The following is a 26,827-nucleotide window of genomic DNA, read 5'->3' as shown; positions in this document are numbered from 1 at the left end:
AAACTGAGATCACCCCTACTGGCCTGCAAGCAAAGCAGGGAAACAGGGGCAGATATTAAGAACAAGTATCATATTATAGGGCATTTATCCAAGATGAGATTCTGCATAAATGGAAGGCTATCTTTACAATCTACTAGCCCAAAAGACTCAGAAGAATCTGGGAGTTCATATATGCTCAAATAACTGAAGAAAACCATCAACAAGGAGCTAATGTAAACTAGGATAATAATGTATGAAGAGACAGAGAATATCAATTAATGTAAATTCTAAAAAGGAACCAAATAGAAATCCTGGCACTGAAAAATAAAACAACAGACATGAAAAATTCATTGAAGGGTAAAACACCAGATTTGAGCAGGCAGGGAAAAAACCCAGCAAACTTATAGGAAGATATGAGCTAGTCTAAGGAGAAGAAATAAAAAACAATAAAGAAAACAGTCTCAGAGAAATTGGGAAACCATCAAGCACAGCAATATAAGCACAATGGGAATTCCAGGAGAGGAGTGAGAGAAAGGGCTAGAAAAATATTTGAAGAAATAATAGCTGAAAACCTCCAAATCTGATAAAAGACACTATCCTACATATACTGGATCAATGAACTCCAAGAATAGACCCACACATAGACCCACAGTGAGGCAAGTTATGATCAAATTGTTAAAAAACAAGGACAAAGAGAGAATCTTGACAAGAGACCAGAATAGAGACTCTGTTCCACAAGCAGGCTCTCGGTGCAGGAGAGGGGCACCCAGCCTATTGGCTGCACTAGCCAGGCATTTAGTCTCTTGGACTTGGAGGTGGAGGGGATGAGAAATGCTGGCAGCTTGACTCTCCTCTTGAGAAACTGTAAGCCTTGATGCAGAGCTGACGGGGGTAGGAGCCCCCTGGCCTCGGCTTCATCCACCTACAGTGGAGCTTCCCTTGAGCTGAACTTGACAGGGGTGTGGGAGGGAGGGAGCAGGCTGTAGCTCCAATACCACTGACCCTCACTCACAGTTTGGAGAGTTCATAGATTTCCTTGAATAAATGTTCCTACCTTAGAACATTTTATACAGACTTTAGATGTCGGGAATCTCTGTAGTTTTTGCCAGCTCTGCTTGTTCGGTGGGGAGTAGGTCCATGGGGGTAAGCATGCTGTCATGGACAAGTGGAACTCACCAATGTGCTACTTTTTAACTGCTCCAAGGTAGTAAGAGTATTAAACCTCAGGGACTAGTCTGGAATGCTTATGTAGTACCCTTGCACTGAAAAGATTCCCAGTTGACTTTGCAGAATGCACTAGTACTTTCTTGACTTTTCACAATGCTGATTATCCCACAGCTAGCTGAGGATGGAACCACTCTTGGCCAACATTGCTAGTACCTTCATAAAAACCACGGATATGTGGGTCAAGGCGACTGCCTTTCACTGTCCCCAAACGTGTATTTTCTACATCCTCATTGTTCTTCGCCACCCAGTGTTTATGAAAAGGTGGGGGAAATAGCTCTCCTTCCTCACTCTGGGCTCCATTTTGTCACTGAAGGAAAAACACTTATACTTCCTGAGTACCACTAAGCTCCTCAACAAGAGCATGGAGATGGACTTGGAAACCAATCTATGAGACAGGTCTCACTGGATCCGCAAAGTAGCCACTCCTCTTCCTTTTCATTTACACACACAAAGCCCTGATAAAAATCTTTACAGAAATCTTCTCATGATGGCTTCCTGCATCAGTTTATTAAATATGCATAATTTTGCCTGTCTCGCAATAGAAATTCCAGCTTTTCTTAAACAAAGAGGTGGCAAACTATGTCCTGTGAGCCACATATGGCTTACCACCTGTTTGGGTACAGCCTCTGAGTTAAGAATGTTTTTTACAGATAGCACCTGTAATCAGTTTGTTAGTAGGCAATGCTAACTTTGAACTCGAATTAAAAATGTTATCCCCCCAAAAAAAATCTATTCGTTTTACTCATAGACTTATATTACCAGAAAAAGTACTGAGTTGACATTAGTATATTTTGAATTTTTACCATTAAATATTTTGTAGAAGTGTGTTTTGTAATATCATATGTATTATCCTCAATTTTTCCTACTGGCCCACAAAGCCTAACAGATTTAATATTTGCCTCTTCTTTTAAAAAGCTTACCAACTACTACTACCCGAATGGAGGCCCAAGATAATAGAATTTGAAGAATGCTGGAGAGGAGTACAGAGGTGTGAACATGGGCACACTTCTGTAGAGAATACAGTGTCCTGGATCTGGGGAAGAGTCTGTGAGAACTGGGGACAAAGCTGCAAGGCCCAATAGCACAGCCACAGATATGCAGCAGATGTGGCAATTTATTCCTTTCCTGACCAGATGAAGGCTATAAAGTTGGAAGCAAGGTAACCTTCTTTGTACCAGTTCTTTACACTGCCAACACATAAACTCCAAAAACTAGCCAGCACCTTGCTTTCTTCAGGGCAAAACACTTCCAATGAATTTTTATTAGCCTAATTCTCACCCATATGCATGGCTAACCCCACCCTGCAATGTTTTTTATGCTCCAACCACCTGTACAGTAGCATGATCTATTTAGGTCATAGGCAACAGAATATGGTAGAAGCTCTGCAAGCCAAGTAATAGGAACTTAAGGATTTACCCTGCAACTTAATAACAAAGTGGCCTAATCTATTAAGTGATAGACTACAAAGTCCTCTGTTCTGCTCTATGTTCTGTTCTTTGAAATGGAAATTATAATACATAGCTACTTCCATGACTGATACTCAAAATATTTAATGACCAATATAGTGCAGGCATTGATAAATCAGAAAGCTTGTTGGTCGTGAAGAATGGATAAGCCATATAAGCCAGACTTGTTTGTAAGTTGTATAGGGACTAAATGACATACTGGGTGTCATATACTCAGCACAGTCTATAATACAGTAAGTGCTTCATAATTTTTGCTATCATTACAGTAACACAATTCCTTTTCTTCCTCCTTAAATTATTTCTACCTTGTTTGCTAAAATTTGCTGTATTTTCCATATAAGTATTCACAGTGTCAGATATTCTATTTCTTTATTTTCAGATAATCTCACACAGTGAAGAAATGGGCTCTCTTGGAATAAATATCTAGAAATGTTCCTCAAGGTTGGCATGACTGGGAAACACTATCCTTTTGCAAAACCACAACACTAAGGACCACAATGGGCAGTGAGATTCTTGCTAAAAACAAATTAAGTTATAGATTTGTAGATCTTAAAGAATAGCTAATTTACAAGAAAGGGTTGTGGTAAATTTAACAGGCTTTTACCGAAGCTCAGACCACATGGAAAGAACCCTCAGGCAGGAAGCCTTCCCCCATCTCTCCCTGGTTTTGATCTGTATGCTTTAAGTTTATGGACTATCTCTTAGCATCAGTGACTAGGAAAAAGATCAAAGAATATCAGCAAATTTCTATATCCTGATCGGGTCCACTATGAAGTAGAATATAAATGATGATTTATTGACTATGTATGCAACATACCAGGCAATATTCTAATCGCCACTTCACATTCTCTTGGTCTCTCCCACCCAATGTTCTACCACAACCATACTAACCAGCTCTGCCTGGATTCCTGCTAGCTTCATGTACAACTGGCAGCATCTAGCTTCAGAACACTTCTCTTAGTTCAGGCTGTTATAGCAAAGTCTGGGCAGCTTATAAATGAAAGGAATTTATTTCTCACAGTCCTGGAGGTTGGGAAGTCCAATCAAGGCCCTGTAGTGAGGCCTGATTCCTGGTTCATGGGTAGCCATCTTCTTGTTGTGTCTACCTATAATGGAAAGAGCTAGGAAACGCTTTTATAAGAACACTAAATCCCATTCATAAGGGATCCACCCTCATGACCTAATCATCTCCCAAAGGTCTGACCCCCTAATACCATACATTGGGGGGTTAGGATGTCAACATATGAATTTGGGTGGGGGCACACACGTTCAATTCACTGCACCATCCATTTGTTTTTTATCTCCATCTCCAAGATTTCTTTTGATGCCCCAGAGCAGGACATCAAGGTAACTAAACTAACTCAATGCCTATTTATGCAACCCAGAGATAAAAAGGAATTAATCCCCAGGCAAATCTTTATACAGTGAGGATTAGAAGGTGTAGATTAATTTTTTCCTCTTAAAATGGTTTTCATAGGGATTCTTAGACAGTACTGCAGAATTAAGTAACAAGTAGCATATAGCAATGGCCAACTCAATAATACATCTTTGTGTATCAGCTCTCCCTTCATCCCCGCTTCACTGCTCTGATCCTTATTCCTCCTGTCTGGGACCACACACCTCCAAAATATACTTAACACATGTCACTACTAAGACTTTCTCTCAGGATCAGCTTTCTGGGGAACTTGGTAATAATTGACTTAATAACAATAGTGGACCTAGACAATACCCTCTCCAGGTAGAATTTTGGAGACTGATCACTCTCCATTCAGATACCTACTGCTACTAGTCATCAGGGTAAGGATTATCATTGGAATTCAGTAGAATTAGGATGATAAAACCTGTAGTTATATTGGATAAGGTACAGGTAGAAGGTAAGACATTGGGTTATATGGTAGCTGTAGCACAGTAATGGCATATGAAGCTAATGATAATTATAATAATTATAGAACAGACTGTCTTATTTGTTTGAAGTTTTGAAATAAGCAAATAGGATCATAATAGCCAATTTTAACTCAGGGAATGTTGTGAAAGCCATATGTCCTCTATGGAAGTTTGAAAAAGACCCTAATGTCCTGCAGCTGCAGGGCAGACCGTGCTGAAAATCAGGCCCCTGATCTAACTGTAGGGGTGGCAGAGCTTTAAGGGAGATTAAATATAATCCTCAACAGCTCTCTTATGTCAAAGTCAGAGAGCTGGTAGGAAAAAGTGCAGCTGTGTGACCTGAGAGGGGGACATTTAATGGATAAGCTAAAGACTCCATTTCTTTGCTAACTCAGGTTCATGGAAGTACAATTTACATACAATAAATTTGCCCCTTTTAGTGTGCTGTTCAGTGAGTTTTGACAAATTCATAAACCCATGCAACCATCACCACACTCAAGATACAAAATATTTCTATCATCCTAAAAAGCTCCCCCATGGTCCTTTATGGTAAATTACCTTCCCCCATCCCAAGCTTGCAGCAACCACTGACCGTTTTCTAACACTTCACCTTTCCTAGAATGTCATATAAATGGAATTACACAGTGTTAAGATTTTTATTTCTACATTCTTTCACTTATCATAATACTTCTAAGATTCATTTTGTTATACATATTAAAAGTTTGTTCCTTTTAACTGCTAAACAGCATTCTGCTGTGTATATCACAATTAGTTAATGCATTCATCTGAATCTGAGAATCCTGAATCCCCAGATTTACCTAGACCATCCATGACAGCAAGAGCAGTCCCTTCCCTCCTGACAAAGAAGAGTTTCCCTTTACCTGGGGACACTGTACTGTTCAGTGACCATACAGATCAAGTAGAGAATTATAGCCCCGGCTTTAGGAGAAGTAAACACACACACCAAAGGAATTAGAAAATCTGAGTGTGTTATAATCATGGCCTCCCAAAATGTTCATGTGCCAGGAGGTGAAGATCACTGGTGGTCATCTTGCAGACTGCTTATTACAATGATTCTACGCCATTCGTGATGAAGGACTCTCTAATTATAAGTGTCCTAGTAGTCAACACTGATGAAAAACTTTGTTCACACAAGCAGGTAATAGAATTTTAATCAATTTTATAACTGTTCAAAAGTTTACAGCTGAAATTACATTTCAAGATTCTCAGACTTTTTCTCATATAAATGACAAGCGCAGTATGTAACATTTTTGTGATACTTCAGATGCACTTTGGTCCAAACTTTTTCCTCACATCTTCTTAAAAAATGGTAAATTCTGAACTTCCAAAATGTGCATGAATTGTGCAAATGAGAATGGATGCTGCTACATGGGTGAACCAGTTGCAGACACAAAGCAGGAAACAATATATGAGATGGTAAAAATCTGTGGTTGCCTCACGGAGTTTCACCCATCAGGAGCCTGAATTCACATCCCACTGCAGCCAGACACACCATAGTCTGTGCACCAGACCTGTGAATATTACATGCCAAAAGCGATTTGGCTGATGTTATTAAGAACCTTAAAATAGATAGATTTTTCTAGATTGGCCCAATTTAATCTGCTGAGGGAGAAAAAGGCAGAAGAGAAGGTCAGATGTGAGCAGGGAAGTACTCAGCTCACTTTCGCTGCCTGTGAAAAGAGAGGAACAGGGCCACCGGCCAAGAAACATGGCAGCCTCTAGAGTGGGTGACAGTTCTCATTGTACAGCCAATGAGAAAATGGGACCTCAGCGCTGAATTCAACCAACCAAGTGAGCAGGAAAACTATTTTCCCCAACAGCCTCCAGACAGGAACTCAACTTGCTGACAACTTATTTTTAGTACAACAAGAACTCTACTGACTTCTGACCTACAAAATGGTGAATAAAGTTGTTTAAGTAACTAAATTGTGGTAGTCACAGCAGCAATAAAAACTAATATGCTGTGTCATGTACACTAATAGGAATCAAGAACAGTGTGTAGAATTGTGTCCTGAGGATGTTAGAATGAAAGGTGGGGCAGAAAACCAGGCCCGTTTGGGGGATGTAGTGACTTTGAAGCACTCACACATGACCTGGAGTCACCAATCTGACAGAGCTCTCTGAAGTCTATCCTAAAACTCGCACAGGAACATTTCTTGAAATTTGACATGGTGATGGTGAAGTAGATGCCAAGTCTTTGGCACAGTCTTGAGAAAGAGTTAAAAATATAAGAGGTAGAGATATCAGAAAGGATTTATTTCTTGAAACCAGAAGGCATCAGAGGACATTACTTGCACTAAAACTCATTAATGCAGGGTACACCATCATCTTTGAGAAGCTTGACAGTGGTCATCTTCTGTAGGGCAGGGTAGATAGTGAGAGATCTTGACAGTGGGCATAAGTGGATTCCGGAATAGCATAGGCCAGGTAGCACACTTAAACTTTAGTTAATGTTACTAGATAGTTTTATTAATGTATAATAAACCAGATTGGTTTGCAGGAGCCTGTAGAAATCTGATAATGGCTTGTTTCATAGCGTTCCTAAGGGCAAGAGAGGACAACTACTATGTCACTCAACTTTCACAATTAAAAAACAAAAATCAAGGTCAGATGAATAAAGATCTGACAGCAGTCATAATGAAAAACTGTAATTTCTTCAGATTCTCTGAACATACGACTTTTCAGATTTTGACAAAGGACTCTGTCATGTGTAAGTCAGTAACAGGCTGAGCCAATTACTGAAGGGGGCAAAAGAACCCGGAAATGTCACAGAATAACATGTGGCAAATATCCCCTTAATCCTTCTGCCAAAGTGACCTATGTCCATTTACCAAGGTAACTATGTATTGGAGAAGAGCAGTACTCAGAATTTTCCGTAACTGTTAGGTGCAGTGTCTGGGCTGACACAGATTCCAGGTGAACCAAAACACCACTATGCTCCCCTTGCTAAAAAGGGATATTACAGAGGCCAGGTGTTAAGTGGAGTCTTATCCAAATGTATTTTACACTGTTCTAATGGGTCTTCAGAACCACACCCTGTGGTTATTTCCCTGGTCGGGTATATAACTAGGATAGATATATTTAGTAAGGAGAAGAACCTTTGCTTCAATTCTCTGCCCTGTAGATTAGCATTATGGTAGGAAGGACTAAATGGAAGCTTTGAAAATGCTCTCTCACCCATAGTTCATATAGATAATCAGAAAGAATATTTCATCCTGAGAGGAGCTGCCCTTAATTCCACCATCAAAGACTTCTCCAGGGAATTATACAAAATAAAGGATTCATGATCCCCATTGTATCGCCATTCAGTTCACCTGTCCCATCTCTGCAAAAGCAGTATGATTCATCACAGAAGATGGTCAATTATCCTGATCTTAATGAGGTGGTAGTCCCCATCTCGGCAGCTGGGGGATGTGGTACACGGTATGCACCTTCTGATCTGTGACTGCATTCTTCTTGAAACCCACATTTAGGAAGGATAAAAGCACTTTGCTTTTGCATAGAGAGGAAACAGTAATATTCACTGTTTTGCCACAGGCTATGCAAACACTGCTAACACTCCACCACAGAATAGTTCATCTGGAAATATCCTTAGACCTATTCACTGGGCTGCCTAGAAGCCATTGCCTGTTCCAAGAGGGGGTCTGAACTTCCAGAGTTTTCTTTTAAAAAATCTTCTCTATAAATGTAACAGTACATATGCCTCCTCATCTATTTTCAGTCTCTCCCTCTCAGTCTTTCACTTCCTGCTTCTCTCAGGCTAATTTTTTTCATATTTTACCTTTTCTTCAAAGAACTAATTCTGTTCTCAAATTGTTGCTATTTATGGTGTTATATGTAATAATTATTTTCATGCATTTTATTTAATTTTATTTAATTTTTTCTTTGTTTCTAAAAGTGAAAGCTTGATTAATTTATTAATTTTCCATTTTCATTAGATGCAACTAAAACCATTAATTTTCTTGAGTAACACTTTGCATCCTTTTAGTTAGCAGTTATTCATTTTTAAATAGCCTGTGATTTAATTTCCTCTTAAGCTCAAAAGTTTAGAATTTGACATGTTTCTGCTGTAAATTTCTAAGTATTTGAGTTTTATTTTTGATTTGTTACCTTTTGTTGCTAATCTGTATTTCATTCAATTTTTGAATGAATGGATTATACAATGTTTTTAAAATTTCCTTCAGTTTTCTTTGTGATCTCATAAAGGTTAACTTTATTCTATTGGTGTTTCAAAATTAAATATATTTTCTCTAATAGGTAAAATAAAATAAAATCAACTTTCTAGTATGATTCATCCATCTTCTTAATATATTTTAGATGTTCTATTTTTGCCTATATAATTCATTGGTTTCTCAGGTAAGTGTGGTCCTATAATGTGTGGATTTTTCTATTGGTTATATTCCTAATAGCTTTTACTATATATATTATTTGTGTGCATGTGCATGTGTTTCTTCTATTATATTTCTAATATGTACTTCTAAATAAGCCACACAAATGCTCCTCATGGATTCCAATATTTTATATAAATCATTATGTAATATTTTTCACCTTGAATTCTACTCTGTCACATACATAGCCATTCCCTCTGTTAACATTTCACAAAGCATACGCTTTATTTTTCACTTTGTGTTGTTTTATTTTTCTTCTGGATACCTGTCATGTAAATAGTATTATCTGAACTTGATAAATTTGTTTACCTAATAGAAGAATCTTGAATTCACTAATTTAAACTTCTTTGTCTTTTATGCTACCCAGCTAATATATTACATTTTTATTTTGTTGCTTATGTTTTCAATTATGAAGACTGATGATACCTTTTACAAGAAGCCATTTTTGTTTGTTTTTAAGAATAGGTTATTCTCTGAAATATTTCAGACTATTATTTATACCTATTTTTGTATTTCCTTGTGCCTTTTTTACTAAATCTGTTTCATGAGATAGTACTTCTGTTAGGTTCACTACTTCACTTTTATGTCTTGGTGCTCTGCAAAGGTTTGGTAATTTTTATTTATCAGGAAATGAGTGTTCCTTTGCACAATATATTGTTACTGGAGTATATTTCCATGACCTAAATCAGAATCCTTCTTTCCTAGGCAGACAGTCCAGAGTCTACCTACAGAAGTCCTACCTCTGAGGATTGTGCCAAAATGATGAAAGTGGCCATGTGACAACATGGCATATGAAATTTGGTTTCTAGTTCCGTGTTACTGTGTGTGCTATAGGTTCCCTGGTGGTACTACCCTCATTTCTGAGGCCAGCAAGCCTACTTCAGAAATCTCATACATCACCACGACCACCTTCATCTCTATCCCATCCTGTGCAGCTATTTCCCTCTTTCCACCTTTCCTGTCACATAACAGAACATGGCCAACAATTTCTGAGTTTGCATTTCCACTAGGGAGCAGTTACACTGAACTAGAACTCCTCATTCCAAATCTGATAAAGGTTTTTATTTGCCCATCTGGGAGAAAGTAGCTGCCCGTGCACCCGCGATCTGAAGCCAGGGAGTCAGGGTGTACTGACATGATGGCTCCAGGAGAAACCACACCGCTGGAAGCGTACAGGGGGAGACGGGGGATAGAGGTACCAGTGGAATTCCTTAGAATCAGGGTAGGTGACATGGAAGAGAGGAAGAAAAGAAAGTACTTTGTGCAGAATAGACATCTGGTGATTTAATGAAAGAGGAAAAGGAAGTTAAAATTAGCAAATAACAAAACGCTTATATAAACTAGAAGCAACAATGCCAAGTGGGCTTTTCCATGATTCAACAGTTGCATAAATATGAACCTTAAGATGCATTACAATTCAACATGTACATGACTTTTGTATCTCAAAAGCATCAAATCATGCCTGCTTTCCATCTGGACTGTGTAGTATTTATGTGCATATTTATATATAGTTTATCTTCAACTTACTTCAAAAAGGTTTTGTGTTGGCTTATCATAAAAGAGAAGCACATAATCAGATTATTTAATAGTAGAAACAGAAAACTATACATTCAAAGAGAAAATAAACTGATAGGAAACATAGGTTAGAGCTATCATGAGTGAGCATTAAATCTGGCTCCAGGCTTCTTGCCACTGTAGGCAAAATGTACTCAGAGTCTGAATAACTGAACATTATAGTTTACCAAGAGAGACAAATTTTCCTGGGAAAAAATTAATCCTATTTTTATTTAAAAGATAATAAGGGCAATCTTGAAACACATGCAGGAACATTCTTCATATAAATATTTTTCTGTAAAACCATCAGTTTAAAAATCAGAGTCTAACACTGAGGTCTCATTTAGATAAGGCATATCTTTAGAAGGCTAAGATATTTTGATAATGGTATGTATATCCTCTTGGACTTCAACGTTATACCAACCTCCTGCATATAGTTGATTTCTACTCAATCTGTTTATATTGTTGTATATGTTGCCTCCCTCTCAAAGCTTGCCTTAATTACCTGTTTGCCCCCAGGGTGAGTTAGAGATGTTTTCACTCCATAGCACTGCTGCTTATTTACCTCCATCATGAGCCCTTGTTAGAATTATACCAAAGTATTTCTTTTGAGGGTGCTAAAGCAAGTGGTAAAATGTTTTTAATTTGAAATATCATGTGTTCATTGCTGGTATATGGGAAAGTCATTGACTTCTGTGTATTATCCTTGTATTCTGCAAACTTATTATAATTGTTTATTAGTTCCAGGAGGGTTTTTTTTTTTTGTCTATTTTTTTAGATATTCTATGTAGATAAGCATGCCATCAGTGAGCAAAGACTATTAGACCTGGAGGTTTGAAATGAATCACTACAGAAAATAATTTTGAAATAAAATCCATAACTTGAATCATTAATATCTTCCCACTAAATAAAATGAGAATACTATGTTTATTAGTCAGAGCATTAGTTTAATTTTTTAGTCAGTATTTAATGAAAGCAAATGTTTAATTTTTTTCACCTGAAAATATATTCTGGTAGCCAATCCGGAAGAAAATGTCTGCCTCACAAGGTCATCTCACAACTAGTTCCTTTTTTTATTCTCTGATTATCTAGGGCACTTTCTCTATACATGCCCATATCCCAGCTTGTGGGAAAGAGAAAGGAAAAGCAGAATACGGCTAGTTTCCTTTTGAGCTGATGATGTGAAATTTCTGTATATCACTTCTGCTCATATCTCACCAGACATAACTCTGTGGCATGACCACATCTAACTAACTGCAATGAAGACTAGGAAATATAATTTATGGTTAGCCAGCCATGTGTCAAATTAAAATTTGGTGGCACGGCAAGGGATCTAATATTAAAAACATAAAAGAATGGATTTTAGAGAACAATTATAAAACAGCACATCACACAATAGGTATAAATAAAGAAGGAATTTTCACAAATTACAGAACACATAAAATTGTGGATTCCATAAAGTAAAGTCAGTGTTAATGAGGTATGGAAATAGTGAAAGTTATTAGGAGAGTCAGTGTATGACAATACAATAGTTCTCCTACTTCTTAAACCTGGAGTTTCTTAAAGTATGGTTCATTCCAGGTAAAGTAAATAAATGATAATTGTAGAAAGTTATTAGGAGAGTGAGTGTATAACAATACAATAGTTCTCAGACTTCTTAAACGCAGAGTTTCTTAAAGTATGGTTCATTCCAGGTAAAGCAAATAAATGATAATTGTATGAGGTGTTTGAACACATCTGTATTTCATTTTGATAGTTATTCCTCTGTTAATTTTTTTATGGCAAGTTACCCAGCTTTTCATTTACAACAATGATATAAAATTTCTTTTAAAAATATATTTAAACAAAATCAGAGAATCTTATTTGAAGAAAAATATCAAGTAACTTGAAATATAGACATGAGATTTACATGAACAAACTTATGAAGGAGGCATATGAATGGCTTAATCTATACTCCTTTAACAAACATAAGAATTTTATTCTATGCTAATATTTCCAAATAAATTAAAATACAACTAAAAGCAAATGAAAATACTTGAACCAAACTGTAATTCATATTTTCAAACTGTTCATATACTGCCACACACTGAGATTCTAATGCACAATTATAATGAAATACTGTATCTCATTTGGAATCACTAAGTAGTGGAACAAACACTGAAAAATTTTAGTGTTGAGCTCCTTTCCTGAAATTACTGGTTTATGACACTCAGCCTCAATTCTATCATCTATAAAATGGGTTACTAATAACTGACCTAAACTCTCAAATTTAAGAAGGAAACTGTGTAGCCAAAATTAAGTATAAATGGATCTGCAATATAAGGGATCCATCAGCAACAGTAACCATAATCCCAATATCAGTAATGTCATTTTAGTCAAAGTGTATCCATTGTGAATTAAGCCACTAGTGAAAATCCAATCAATAAAGTAAGAGGAATGGAACAGCCATGGGAATCCATGGTCAAGGCAGTCAGAATCCATTTTAGAAGAAAGAAGAACATTTCTTCTAGATGCACCGATGAAAAGCTTCATTTCTTCTAGATACACCAATGGAAAGCTTACTGACTTCAAGGGCAAAATCAATCCAAACAACACAAACACATACTATTGAGTATTACCCTAATGTTTCTTTAGGGAAGTAGTCTAGGGAAAATGATGTTTTCATTTAAGACAGTTATGCTTCTAGTGTATATTATGCAATATAACATTTTATAAGTTGTTATCCTAAACAATATCTAAATTTCTTGGTGTATAAACACACATATACATGCACATAATCTTTTAGGTGATTTCTCTATTATGAGAAATATGGCATTTTCTCTATTAGAAGAGAATAACTCTCAGAATTCAAATGCCTTGTCTAGGATCATATATCTTTAACATTTGGAATGTCTACCACACTTTACCTATCATCATATATCTATAATATTTGGAATGTTTGTCATACTTATGGACACTCAGTGTTTATTTGATAAAATGAAGGAATTAACAAATAAACATTGAGAAAACCAAGAATTTCAGCTCCTAAAATTAAGACTTGCTTTACTTCCCCATGTTGTTCTTCCATATTCACTGAGTCACAATTCCATAAAGTATTTAAAAGAAGGTAGCTTACATTGTGAGGGCAATTAGAGATGGCCTACTTTTGAGTTATACCAAATTTATAGTTTCAGAATTATTTTATATATTTTTCTCTCTGCCCCCAAATAACTACTTCCACAACTACAAGTTGCTTTCCAGTACAACACTGCCTACTGCAACTGCCAATATTCACATCACATTTAACCCACAGACCTCTTATAGGCTCAAAAACGGATGTTCAAACTAAGCAACATGCATGATATAAAGGCTGCTTTATAGATTACTTAAAAGTTTTCATGACTATAAAAGTTTCTACCCTTTCATCTGTGACTTTTTATACAGGGCTCTCCACTCTTAAGATCTCCAAGGTTTCTTCCACCAAGGAAGCCCAAGTCTGCGGTGATAAACAATGTGGGGGGGCTCTGTTTTTAATTCAGGCTCCTCCCTGCCACAGAGATTACAGATCAAGTACACAGAACTTGGCATCCAATGAAATTTTCTTCTCTGACAAGAGGGGTGATAGGTGGAAATAGCTCAGCACCACCTCTGTCTTCCCTATCTATCCCTATCACTTAGGGTCATACAATTCCAGAGACAGCTGCTATGGACACTTGACAGGGTTGAAGTAAGTATAATGCATGGAAGGTTAGATGGAAAACTACAGTGAATTTACCCTAAATTTGAGTGACTTTGATGTTCGTCAAATTTTATTTCTTGTATATGTAGATACTATTAGATTTCTATTGTACCCTACTCAATTAACTGTCAAAAGGAAGATTTTAATGCAAATATTCCTATTATTTTCAGTATGATGCTCAGTATTGGGCTTCTGCTCATCTCTAGGTGGCATGGAGGTGATGTGCTCCAGTGACTTTCTGGAAGCTCCTGGTTTTGGAGCTGACTAAATGATCAAATTACTTTTCATATTAGGTAGTCCTATTGATAATCACCTTTCCATTAAGACTACAGCTGACCAAGAATGCAACCTTATTTATGAATGTCAAGTAACTAGAAAAACCCAGTCTTGATAGAAAAGTCTATCATTAAAAGAATATCAAAAAAATGAAGCACCAAGAGAAGGTGTTATTAAGACATGTGGCAAGGAACTTTCTGACTCACTCACTGCTCCCTCTAGCGGGAGTGCTAGTTATCCACTACCAATCAAGAGTGGTCCTGAAGGTGGACTGGGTTTTTTGAAATAGTGGGGTAAAAAAGATGATCAAGGGCTCCTTCCAGAGAAAAAGATGGCAGCATGAGAAGTGAGGCAGAAACCTCCTCCCAAATTCATACATAACATGAAAATACAGCAAATACAACTAATCCTGAAAGAGTGACCCAAAAGAAGACTGCAGCAGAATGCTTACATCTGGGAAAAAGAGAAGACCTCACAGCAAAGGGTAAAGTAGCAAAGCCATAATCCAGTGGGACCCAAGGCCTCCCCACACCCCAGCTCACAGGCAGGAGGAAGAGAAATGGAGTGGGGAGGGAGTAGAACTGTGCTAAACACCCACTGCTGGAGATCTGCTCCAGGAGCATGAAACCACATTACATGGTACTTGGGGAGATTAGAAGGGTTGGAAAGCAAAGACAGACAGATTACTCAGAAAGACTGGGACTACAGCTGTTTTTGGAGAACAGGTACCCACAACCAGCCACTCCAGGACAAAAAAAGGGTGGGCACTTTGAAAGACTTCCCAACAGTGAGAGGGGTGCTAAAGGGGCAAGGATTACACAGAGCTTCCCACTCAGGAGAAAGGATAGGTGGACAAAATCATCCTGGCACAATGAGACCATCAGTGTGGGAACTCTCAGGAGCTTCAGGTGCTCTATACCCATGGCTGGCAACAATTCCAAGGACCACCACCATGATATATAGCCTGCCACTCCTCCCAGCAGGCACTGATTCACAAACCTACAGCCCCCGCCATTGCACCAGGCCAGCCTAAGGGCAGGACCTTACTATGGAAGCTACAGGGGCATAGCACAGAGGCTCCTCCCTCTGTGCACAGCCCATTGGCCCTGGCAGTGGAGACAGGCACTGCAGCTGGGAAACAGGAAAGAGCTCTTTCCTCCCAGAAGGCACTAGCCCCAGGCACCTGCGACCCCCACCATCACTCTAGGTGAGGTGATGGGTAGCTTCAGAGAGTAGAGCCTCTGGGTGCTAGAAGGTGCAACCTACACAAAGTATTAGTCCATAGCAATTATTAGAAATATGGAATTGCAAAAGAATCTTATACAATCCAAAATCGCTCAAACACCAGAGAGAGGGCTCAGTGAAACTGAAATCACCAATCTTCTTGATAAAAGATTTCAAAACAAAAAATCGTAAATATGCTCACAGAGCTGCAGAAAAATATTCAAGATGGTAGGGAGGACTTCAAGAAAGAGACAGAAACATTGAAAAATACAGTATCTGAAATGAAACATACAATGGAGAGATTTAAAAGTAGATTACATGACGTAGAGGACACGGTAAAGCAAATAGAACAGAGAACAGGGATACAAAGAAGCTGAGGCACAGAGAGAAAAAAGATCTCTAGGAATGAAAGAATAGTAAGAGAACTGTGTGACCAATCCAAACAGCACAATATTCACATTATAGTAGTACCAGAAGAAGAAGAGGGAGGAAAAAGGGACAGAAAGTCTCTTTGAGGAAATAATTGCTGAAAACTTCCCCAGTCTAGGGAAGGAAATAGTTTTTTAACTCACAGAAGTGCAGAGATCTCCCAACATAAGGAACCCTAGGAAGAGAACACCAAGACATATAATAATTAAAATGGCAAAGATTAAGGACAAGGACAGAGTATAAAAAGCAGCCAGAGAGAGAAAAAAGATCACATACAAAGGAAAACCCATCATGCAATCATCAGACTTCTCAACAGAAACCTTACAGGCAAGAAGTGAGAAGCATGATATATTTACTACATGGAAGCAAAAGGTCCTTGAACCACAAATGCTAGACGTGGCAGGATTAACATTTAAATTTGAAGGAGGGATTAAGCAATTTCCAGATAAGCAAAAACTGAGAGAATTTACCTCCCACAAAGTCTCTACAGTGTAATTTGGAGAGACAGTTATAGATGGAAGTGCTCCCGAGAGTAAACAACTGTCACCAGAGGAAATAAAACCATAGTAAAGAAACTAGGAAAATTAATTACTGAGCAGATGCAAAATCAAATCAACTACCCCCAGAGTCAGTCAAGGGATAGACAAAGAGCATAGAATATGATACCCAATATATAAAGAATGGAGGAGGAAGAAATAGGAGGAAAAATAAAAGAACCTTCAGATTGTGTTTGTAATAGCATACTAAATGAGTTAAGTTAGACTGTTAGGTAGTAAGAAGTTACCCTTGAACCTTTGGTAACCACGAACCCAAAGCCTGCAATGGCAATAAATACATATCTATTGATAATCAACCTAAATGTAAATGGACTGAACACACCAATCAAAAGAAACAGTTACAGAATGGATAAAAAAGCAAGACCCATCTATATGCTGCCTACAAGAGACTCACTTCAAACCCAAAGACATACACAGACTAAAAGAGAAGGGATGGAAATAGATATTCCATGCAAATAATAAGGAGAAAAAAGCAGGAGTTGCAATACCTGTATCAAAACAAAGAACGTAACAAGACACAGAGAAGGACATTACATAATGATAAAGTGGTTAGTCCAACAAGAGGATATAGCCATTATAAATACCTATGCACCAAACATAGGAGCACCCAAATCTGTACAACAAACACTAACACAATTAACAGGGGAAATAGAATGAAATGCATTCATTTTAGGAGACTTCAACACTCCACTCACTCCAAAGGACAGAGCAATCAGACAGAAAATAAGTAAGGAGACAGAGGCACTGAACAACACATTAGAACAGATGGACCTAACAGATATCTACAGAAAACTCCACCCAAAAGCAGCAGGATGCACATTCTTCTCAAGTGCACATGGACCATTTTCCAGAACAGATCACATATTAGGCTACAAAAAAAGCCTTAGTAAATTCACAAGGATTGAAACTGTGCCAACCAGCTTCTCAGACCACAAAGGTATAAAACTAGAAATAAATTATGCAAAGAAAACAAAAAAGTCCAGAAACACATAGAGGCTTAACAACATGCTCCTAAATAACCAATGGGTCAACGACCAAATAAAAACCAAAATCAAGCAACAAATGGAGACAAAAGAAAACAACAGCTCAAAATCCCAACTTCTGTGGGATGAGGCGAAAGCCAGTTTAAGAGGAAAGTACACTGCAATACAAGCCTACCTCAAGCAAGATGAACAATCCCAAATTAACAGTCTAAACTGACAATTAATGAAACAAGAAAAAGAACAATAAATGAGGCACAAAGTCAGTAGAAGGAGGGACATAATAAAGATTAAAGCAGAAATAAATAAAATTGAGAAGAATAAAATAATAGAAAGAATCAATGAAACCAGGAGTTGGTTCTTGGAGAAAATAAACAAAATAGATAAACCCCTAGCCACACTTATCAAGAATAAAAAGAGTCTACACACAGAAACACAATCAGAAATGAGAAAGGAAAAATCACTATGGACCCCACAGAAATACAAGAAATATTAGAGAATACTATGAAAAATTATATGCTAACAACTTGGAGAACCTAGAAGAAATGGACAACTTTCTAGAAAAATACAACCTTTCAAGAATGACCAGGAAGAAACAGAAAATCTGAACAGACCAATTACCAGCAATGAAATTGAATTGGTAATCAAAAACTACCTAAGATTGCCAGATGGCTTCACTCCTGAATTTCATCAAACATTTACCATCCTCCTTAAAGTTTTCCAAAAAGAGAAGAGGAGAGAATACTTTCCAACTCATTTTATGAGGCCAGCATCACACTAATACCAAAACCAGGGAAATGCACCATGAAAAAGAAAATTACAGACCAATATCCCTGATGAACATAGATGCAAAAATACTCAACAAAATCATAGCTAACTGAATTCAAAAAGATCATCCATCATGATCAAGTAGGATTTATTCCAGGGATGCAAGGATGGTACAATATTCAAAAATCCATCAACATCATACAATACATCAACAAAAAGGACAAAAATCCCATGATCATCTGCAGAGATGCTGAAAAAGCATTCGACAAAATTCAACATTAATTCATTATAAAAACTTTCAACAAAATGTTATACAGGGCAAGTACCTCAACATAATAAGGGCCACATATGACAAACCCACAGCCCACATCATACTTAATGGTGAAAAGCTGAAAGCTTTTCCTCTAAGGTCAGGAACAAGACAGGGACGCTCCCTCTCCCCACTTTTATCAAACATAGTTCTGGAGGTCCTCACCACAGCAATCAGACAACACAAAGAAATAAAAGGCATCCAGATTGGCAAGGAAGAAGTAAAACTGTCACTGTTTGCAGATGACATGATATTGTATATAAAAAGCCCTACAGAATCCACCCCAAAACTACTAGAACTAATAACCAAATTCAGAAAAGTTTCAGGATACAAAATTAATACACATAAATCTGTTGCATTCCTATACATTAACGATGAACTAGCAGAAAGAGAAATCAGGGAAACAATTTCATTCACAATTGCATCAAAAAGAATAAAATACCTAGGAATAAACCTAACCAAGGAAGTGAAAAAAACTATACCCTGAAAACTATAAGACACTCATGGGAGAAACTGAAGAAGACATCCAATAAATGGGAATACATCCCATGCTCATGGATAGGAAGAATTAATATTGGCAAAAATGGCCATCCTGCCTAAAGCAATCTACAGATTCAATGCAATCCCTATCAAAATACTGACAGCATTCTTCGAGGAACTGGAACAAATAGCTCTAAAATTCACATGGAACCACAAAAGACTCTGAGTAGCCAAAGCAATCCTGAGAAGGAAGAATAAAGCTGGGGGGATTACATTCCCCAAATTCAAGCTCTACCACAAAGCCACAGTAATCAAGACAATTTGGTACTGGCACAAGAACAGATCCACTGATGAATGGAACAGAATAGAGAGCCCAGAAATAAACTGACACATATATGGCCAATTAATATACAACAAAGTATAAATGGATATACAATGGGGCAATGACAGCCTCTTCAACAGCTGGTGTTGGCAAAACTGGACAGTTACATGTAAGAGAATAAACCTGGATTATTGTCTAACTCCATACACAAAAGTAAACTTAAAATGGATCAAATACCTGAATGTAAGTCATGAAACCATAAAAGAAGAAAACCCTTAGAAGAAAACATAAGCAAAAATTTCTTGAATACAAACATGAGCAACTTTTTCCTGAAGATATCTCCTTGGCAAGGAAACAAAAGCAAAAATGAACAAATGGGATTACATCAAACCAAAAGGCTTCTGTACAGCAAAGGATACCATCAGTAGATCAAAAAGGCATCCTACAGTATGGAAGAATATATTCATAAATGACATATCCAATAAGGGGTTAACATCCAAAATATATAAAGAATTCATACACCTCAAAATTCAAAAAGCAAATAACGGGATTAATTAAATGGGTTGAGAATCTGAACAGACACTTCTCCAAAGAAAAAATTCAGATGGCCAACAGGCACGTGAAAAGATGCTCCACATCACTAATCACCAGGGAAATGCAAATTAAAACCACAATGAGACATCACCTCATGCCAGTTAGGATGCCCAACATCCAAAAGACAAGGAATAACAAATGCTGGCAAGGATGCAGAGGAAGGGGAACCCTCCTACACTGTTGGTGGGAATATAAATTTAGGTCAACCATTGCAGAAAACAATATGTAGGTTCCTCAAAAAACTAAAAATAGAAATACCATTTGACCAAGGAATTCCACTCTCAGGAATTTACTCTAAGAATGCAGGATCCCAGTTTCAAAAAGACATATGCACCCTTATGTTTATCACAGCACTATTTACAATAGCCAAGATATGGAAGCAACCTAAGTGTCCATCAGTAGATGAATGGCTAAAGAAGAGGTGGTATATATACACAATGGAATATTATTCAGCCATGAGAAGAAAAAAAATCCTGCCATTTGCAACAACACAGATGGAGCCAGACAGTATTATGCTCAGTGAAATAAGCCAGGAGGAGAAAGACAAGTACCAAATGATTTCACTCATTTGTGGAACATAACAACAAAGCAAAACTGAAGGAAAAGAACTGCAGCAGACTCACAGACTCCACAAAGGGACTAGTAGTTACCAAAGGGAAGGGGGTGAGGAGGGTGGATGGGGAGAGGGGGAGAAGGGGAATTAAGGGGCATTATCATTAGTACAGATAATGTAAGGGGGTCACAGGGAAGGCAGTATAGCACAGGAGATACTAGTAGTGATTCTATAGCATCTTACTACACTGATGGACAGTGACTGCAATGTGGTATGTGGGGAAGACTTGATAATATGGGTGAATGTAGTAACTACAATGTTGCTCATGTGAAACCTTCATAAGATTGTATATCAATGATACCTTAATAAAAAAAAAAGATGATCAAGGGCAGTTACACTAAGACAACTGCGCTTAGTACATGCATTATGAGCTCTCAGAGTAGAGGTACTATGCCATATTTTAAAATCATAGATGCAAAGTCAGTTACTAAGCCAACTGTCACCCCATTCCATCTGTATCATGCATAAAGTCTGAAATACTTCAGATGCTCTAATTTTATCCTAACAAGTCCAAGTGGCACCAAGGATTGTAAATGGCCATGTGCTTTCTTGGGAGAGAGTAGTAAGTAGCAGTTAAAAACAGCCATCTTGACTTAACACTGCTAAACTTTGATGCCACTTTTACCTAATTACATGTCACTCCATTGACTTGACTTCTGTTTGAAATGGGGTTGGTGAAAGTTCCCATCTTAGATGGTTGTGAGGAGGATTAAATGAAATGAGGAATGTAGAGTGCATGGTCCATAGAAGGCATTCGGTGAAAGCTGGCTTTTAGTTGGGGTTCTTGGAAATACTTCGAAGCTTTGTTTACAACTGTGAGTCGTATTTCTGTTAGCTGGAAGGACAGTCATGAGCAGCAGGAAAAGGAGAAGATGAGGCTCAAAGAAGAAGCCACCCAAATAGATTCAAAGCAAAAGCCACCTAACCTCTGTCCAGGCAGGGGGTCCAACATGAAAACAACAAAGGCTTTGCAGGGAGTAACTTCCTCTCCAACCAGATGCCAACACGGGGCACAATCAAATGGAACAAAGAACTGCCCAGATCACACCTCAGCATAGGGAAAGGACATGCTCACGGAGAGGGATGGCTATACAGAGAGACCTGTAAATCAAATAACCCCACCTTGTCAGGGGAAGAGGCGCCTCCTAGCCAGAATGCAATATACAATCCTCCTGCCTAACAGGCTGTTTACAATAAGACAATCGAGGCCTTTGTCTACCTTGACTCTGGCCTGCTCCTCCCTTGGCATGCATTCAAGTAAAACTTTCCCTGTGCTTTGCTATTGTGTCTTTGCCTTACAAGTTTTTGCTGTGGTGGGGAAAAGAACCAAGGAGAACAAACTCAACCTGTAACACTTCCATATCATAGGCAAATACTGTAGTTTGTTTACAGATGCTAAAATCATGTTTCCTGGGCAAGCCTTCCTTATTTGACCTCATGATTGGAAAGCTCAAACCTTTCTTATTTTTCTGTTCCACTATAGATTTCCATATTACTCCTCCTCATCAACCATTCTCAAAATAATGTATGTAAATAAAATCAATCTCAGAAAGTTCCAGCATTTTCCTATATCCTGCAAATAGCTAGATGAAAGACATGTCACTGTGGACAACTTTTCTAAACATCTTATGCTCATCTAAAATCCTTGCAGCTGATTTCACCTCATCCTCACATTTGCTTCTCACTTGTTCGATAAATACCCTGCTTGCAGATTCAACCTTACACGAGGATTTTATATATATATTTTCCCTAGGAGATAGCCTTCATTTTTATATTGCCATGAAGCAGCATGTACTAGGCCTCACAGAGGGCAGTCCAAGCCTGCCTGGCTGGTCTTAAAAGCACAACTTCTGGAACTCAAAGAAGAGTTCACAGACCCTGCTGTGTTCAGTCCCATTCCTCTTACCCCAGATAGACAAAAAAATTCTGCTCATTTTTCATGATCCTTCAACACTTACAAATATAGTCACACTGCCTTAAATCTCACTAATCAAATGTTAATTTGTTGCAAGTTATATATAATTCAATGGAATAAATTGCTACTCCCCGCATGACCAGATCCACTCATTCTCTTTGCATTCAGAGTCCCTTAATATTCATGTGCCATTTGAAGTTAATGAAGTTTTATTGTAGTCGAGCCATCTACATGAAGGGTGGTCAGTTTATATAAGGGCTCATTCTATGAGATGTGGTTTGCAATGAGGCTGTTTTCAATAAGACGACTTTCATGTTCCCAACCATATGTATCAGGATGATCATGAGAATAGGATCTGTGAGGAGAGCTGCAATCATGTTTGGTATGTGAGGCCAAACTTCTAACACACCATGGTGGTCTACTCTCAAAAGCACATGTGTGTGTGCAAGTGTGTGCAAGTGTGTGTGTGTATAGGAAATGCATAGATGAAAGAAATCAAATCTGGACCTCATTTCTTTTTCAATTTTTTTTTAAATGCAAAACAGAATTTGCCAAATATTAAGAATAACAGACAAATTACAACACTACACAGGAAACAGCTAAAAAGTGATATCTAATTTCACTATTCCTTAAGTCCACAAGCATTTCTCAAACAGGCACCTCTCACAACTCATCTCCCAAATGCCTGGATCCTCCACCATACACAGAAGTCATGGTCCACTCCTTTTCCAGAAACTTCTTCCTCCTTGAGCCCTCCAAACTTATAGCCCAGAGCTTTCAGGGCTAGTATTAATATTAATAGTCATGTCGCCTTATTATTTGAAGCAATTTAACTCAGCATTTTCACAAACTTACACTTCCAGAAATAGGCCTGATCTTTTCTGAGCATATTTTGATGGTAAATTATTATGTGCTTGATCAAGCTTGCTTTTTTTTCTTACCCAAATTAGGTATAAAAAGATCACCAGCTTAAAAAGGTTAGTTTGGCAGCAATAACTAAAAATTGTCTATATCAAGCATTTAACATGGTATTTTAATTTTCTATTGCTGTATAACTAATTAATACAAACAGCACCTAAAAACATCACGTATTTACTATCTTGCAGTTTCTGTAGGTCAGAAGGCTGGGGACCATGTAAAAATTGGGTTCTCTGCCCCGTCTCACAAACCTGAAATCAAGATGTTGGCCAGGTTCAGTTTTCATCTGGGGCTCGGGGTCTTCTTGCAAGCTCAGTCAAGATGTGGCAGAATCCAGTTCTTTGTGGCTGTAGATTTGAGATCCCTGTTTTCTTGCTCGCTGTCAACCAGAGGTGGGGATGGGGGTCCTTTCTGCTCCTAGAGAACCCTTCAGTTACTAGCCATGTGACCCTATCACAACAGAGCAGCTTACTTCTTTAAGGCCAAGAAGAAAGCCAACAAGATCATCTCTTTCATTGGGATTCTTTTTGATTTGTTTTTAATTTTACTTAATGTCTTTATCTCTTTTTTAATTGAAGTATTGTTGATATATAATCTTATACTGGCTTCAAATACACAATACAGTGGCTCAACAGTTACCCATATCCTTAAATCCTCACCCCCTCTAGGGTGGTAACTATTTGTCTTTCTGACCTATTTTTAAAGCCCACCTGATTGGGTTAATCTCCCCGAATAATCTTTCCTGATTAACTCAAACTCAAATGATGAGAGCCCTTAATTATATCTGCAGATCCTTGTCCCTTTGCCACATAGTGTAGCCTAATCACAGGAATAACATCCCATCATATCTACAGGTCCTGCCAATAGACACCAAAGGGCAGAATGTCTGAGACCATCTTCTTTCTATCGTATGCAGCATCATGCCAAGGGGTCATTTCAGAGAGACATAGTTCATTTTTGCTACACCCATAAACGTACTCTCAGGTGCAGACACAATTCCTTGTAATTGCAAAAATTCACTGTGTTCTTCTTTTCATTCTTCTTTTAGACATGCTGTTTCATCTTTGTAAAACAGCATGTTCCCCAAGCCCCTCTTCCCAACTTAGCTATTTCATATCCCTCAAGATCCAAGTCACACAACTAATAAAACCTTAATTAAAACCTACTCTAGGTCAAGCTCACAAACTCCCTCAGGGTGTTACAGTCCAGTAGAAGACACACACACAAGCACAGAGGAGGGGTGGGAATTACAGGACCTCTGGTTTTAAGGTGGCAGAACAAACACATTGTTAAATGTCATATCCTTCCACCCACCAGTGCAAAACAAAGAGAACAAGAAAAAAATAAACATTAGTTCCTTGTTTAATGAGCTATTGATGGCTGAGGTTATGGGGATATAGCAGAGGAGGTAAAGGGGCAGAGAAAGATCAAACCTGAAGGTCAAACTGAGGGCCTCACAGTTGGGGACACAGATGAGAAGTCAACTGTTTGTCCACGTAATCGTTGAGAAATTCTGGGATGTAAGGCACCAGATACCCATAAAAGAGAAAAAAGTTTGAAAATCTGCATAAATGGAAATTATACACCCATATCCTCCAGCCCCACTCCAGGAAGAGTTGAGTCCAGTTGGAAGGATGGGGGTTATAGTATAGGTAATAATTGAACCAGAGGGACCCTAAACTTGGGAACACAGGCCGAGAGGAGAGGAAGGGTGAGGGCCTAGGTTTTAAAAAAGGAAATAATGATAAGCTACACATTGGACAGTGAGATAACCAGCTCCCACCTGGGTGCAGAACACAGGCAATCAAACTATCATGCAACCTCCTCAGCCCAGCCCACAGGCAGAAGACTGGAGGAAGTATCTTCAGAAAAGCTGGACCATTCCTGAGGGAAGGTCTAGAGATGCTGATGTTTGCTGGAGTTACTGGGGGCAGTCCAGAGAAATAGCCAAATTCAACATTGACACCTCTACCATCCAGCCAGCCCCATCAACCATCACATTTTAATACCTCCCTGTATGTAAAAACAGACAGCTACAACCTGGTAAGTATTTTCAACACTTGGAGTAGTTCATGGCACACAGAGAGTGTGCCACGGCCATCTGTTGAATGGGTGAATGAATGGCTTTCACAGCACGGTGAAATGGTAAGTCCCACTAGCTTCTCAATCTTAAAATTTACTTAAAAAAAGAGGAAGATAGCCAAGAATTACCAAACTGTTGAGAAAAGCCCTCAACATGTAAATAGTTTAAAAAAAGTATTAAAAGGTGGTTGAAGGAAACAAAGACACAGCCACAGCAGAACACTTAAAATGAAATATGACATTGCATCCCCAATAAGAATATGACATCATAAAACTTAGTAATGAATAACCAGAGAATAAGAATTAGCCCTGCTAGTTACAAAACAAAATTATCAAAACTTAAATTCAGGAGAAAAGAATAGAAGACAATGACAGGGAAATATTCCAGAGAGAGAACAAAATGATAAAGATACCAAAACTAGGAAAGAAAGGATAACTCAAGGATCAGTACAGAAAGCCCAACATCAAACTAAGAGCCCAAGAAATGAAGCATCAAATAAATCACGCAGAAGTCATGGTCCACTCCTTTTCCAGAAACTTCTTCCTCCTTGAGCCCTCCACCCTCCACCCTTATAGCCCAGAGCTTTCAGGGCTAATATTAATATTAATAGTCATGTCGCCTTATTATTTGACGCAATTCAACTCAGCATTTTCACAAACTACACTTCCAGAATTAGGCCTGATCTTTTCTGAGCATATTTCGAGGTTTCCAATAAGGTAACAAGAGTCCACCACATTTTAAGGAAAAAGGAATCCACACTAGGGTACAGTATCTTGAAACTTCAGCACATCATAACTTTAGGAGAAATTATAAACAAAAAGGTCACATACAAAGAATTAGGTATGAGAATGGCCTAAGACTTCTCGAAGAAATAAACACTGGCTACAAAGGCAATTTAATATTCTAAAGCAATAGCAATTTTTGACTTGAGAATCCTAAAGTCATTCAAGGATGAAATCAGAATAAAGAAATTTTTAGATACACTCATCAAAACTGCCTCCCACGGACCCTTTCTCGAGAAGTTACTGAAGATGTTAATAACACAAGGCAGTAAATCAAGAAAGAAGCCCTTAATTTTAAAATATGAGTAATATTTCATAATAGTAATAGCAAAAGCTAAC

General features: G+C 38.0%; 1 protein-coding gene across 2 annotated transcripts in view; it reads right to left on the bottom strand.

Moving 5' to 3' along the window:
- LOC140847987 (serine/threonine-protein kinase TAO1-like) overlaps nt 1-26,827 on the bottom strand; it is a 230,117-nt gene that overhangs the window by 162,571 nt on the left and 40,719 nt on the right. The window lies entirely within an intron of this gene.

Source organism: Manis javanica, chromosome 2 (genome assembly GCF_040802235.1).
Source record: "Manis javanica isolate MJ-LG chromosome 2, MJ_LKY, whole genome shotgun sequence".
Classification (NCBI taxonomy): Eukaryota; Metazoa; Chordata; class Mammalia; order Pholidota; family Manidae; genus Manis; species Manis javanica.
The sequence above is the reverse complement of the archived record's forward strand: the minus strand, read 5'-3'. Positions and strand labels throughout refer to the sequence as shown.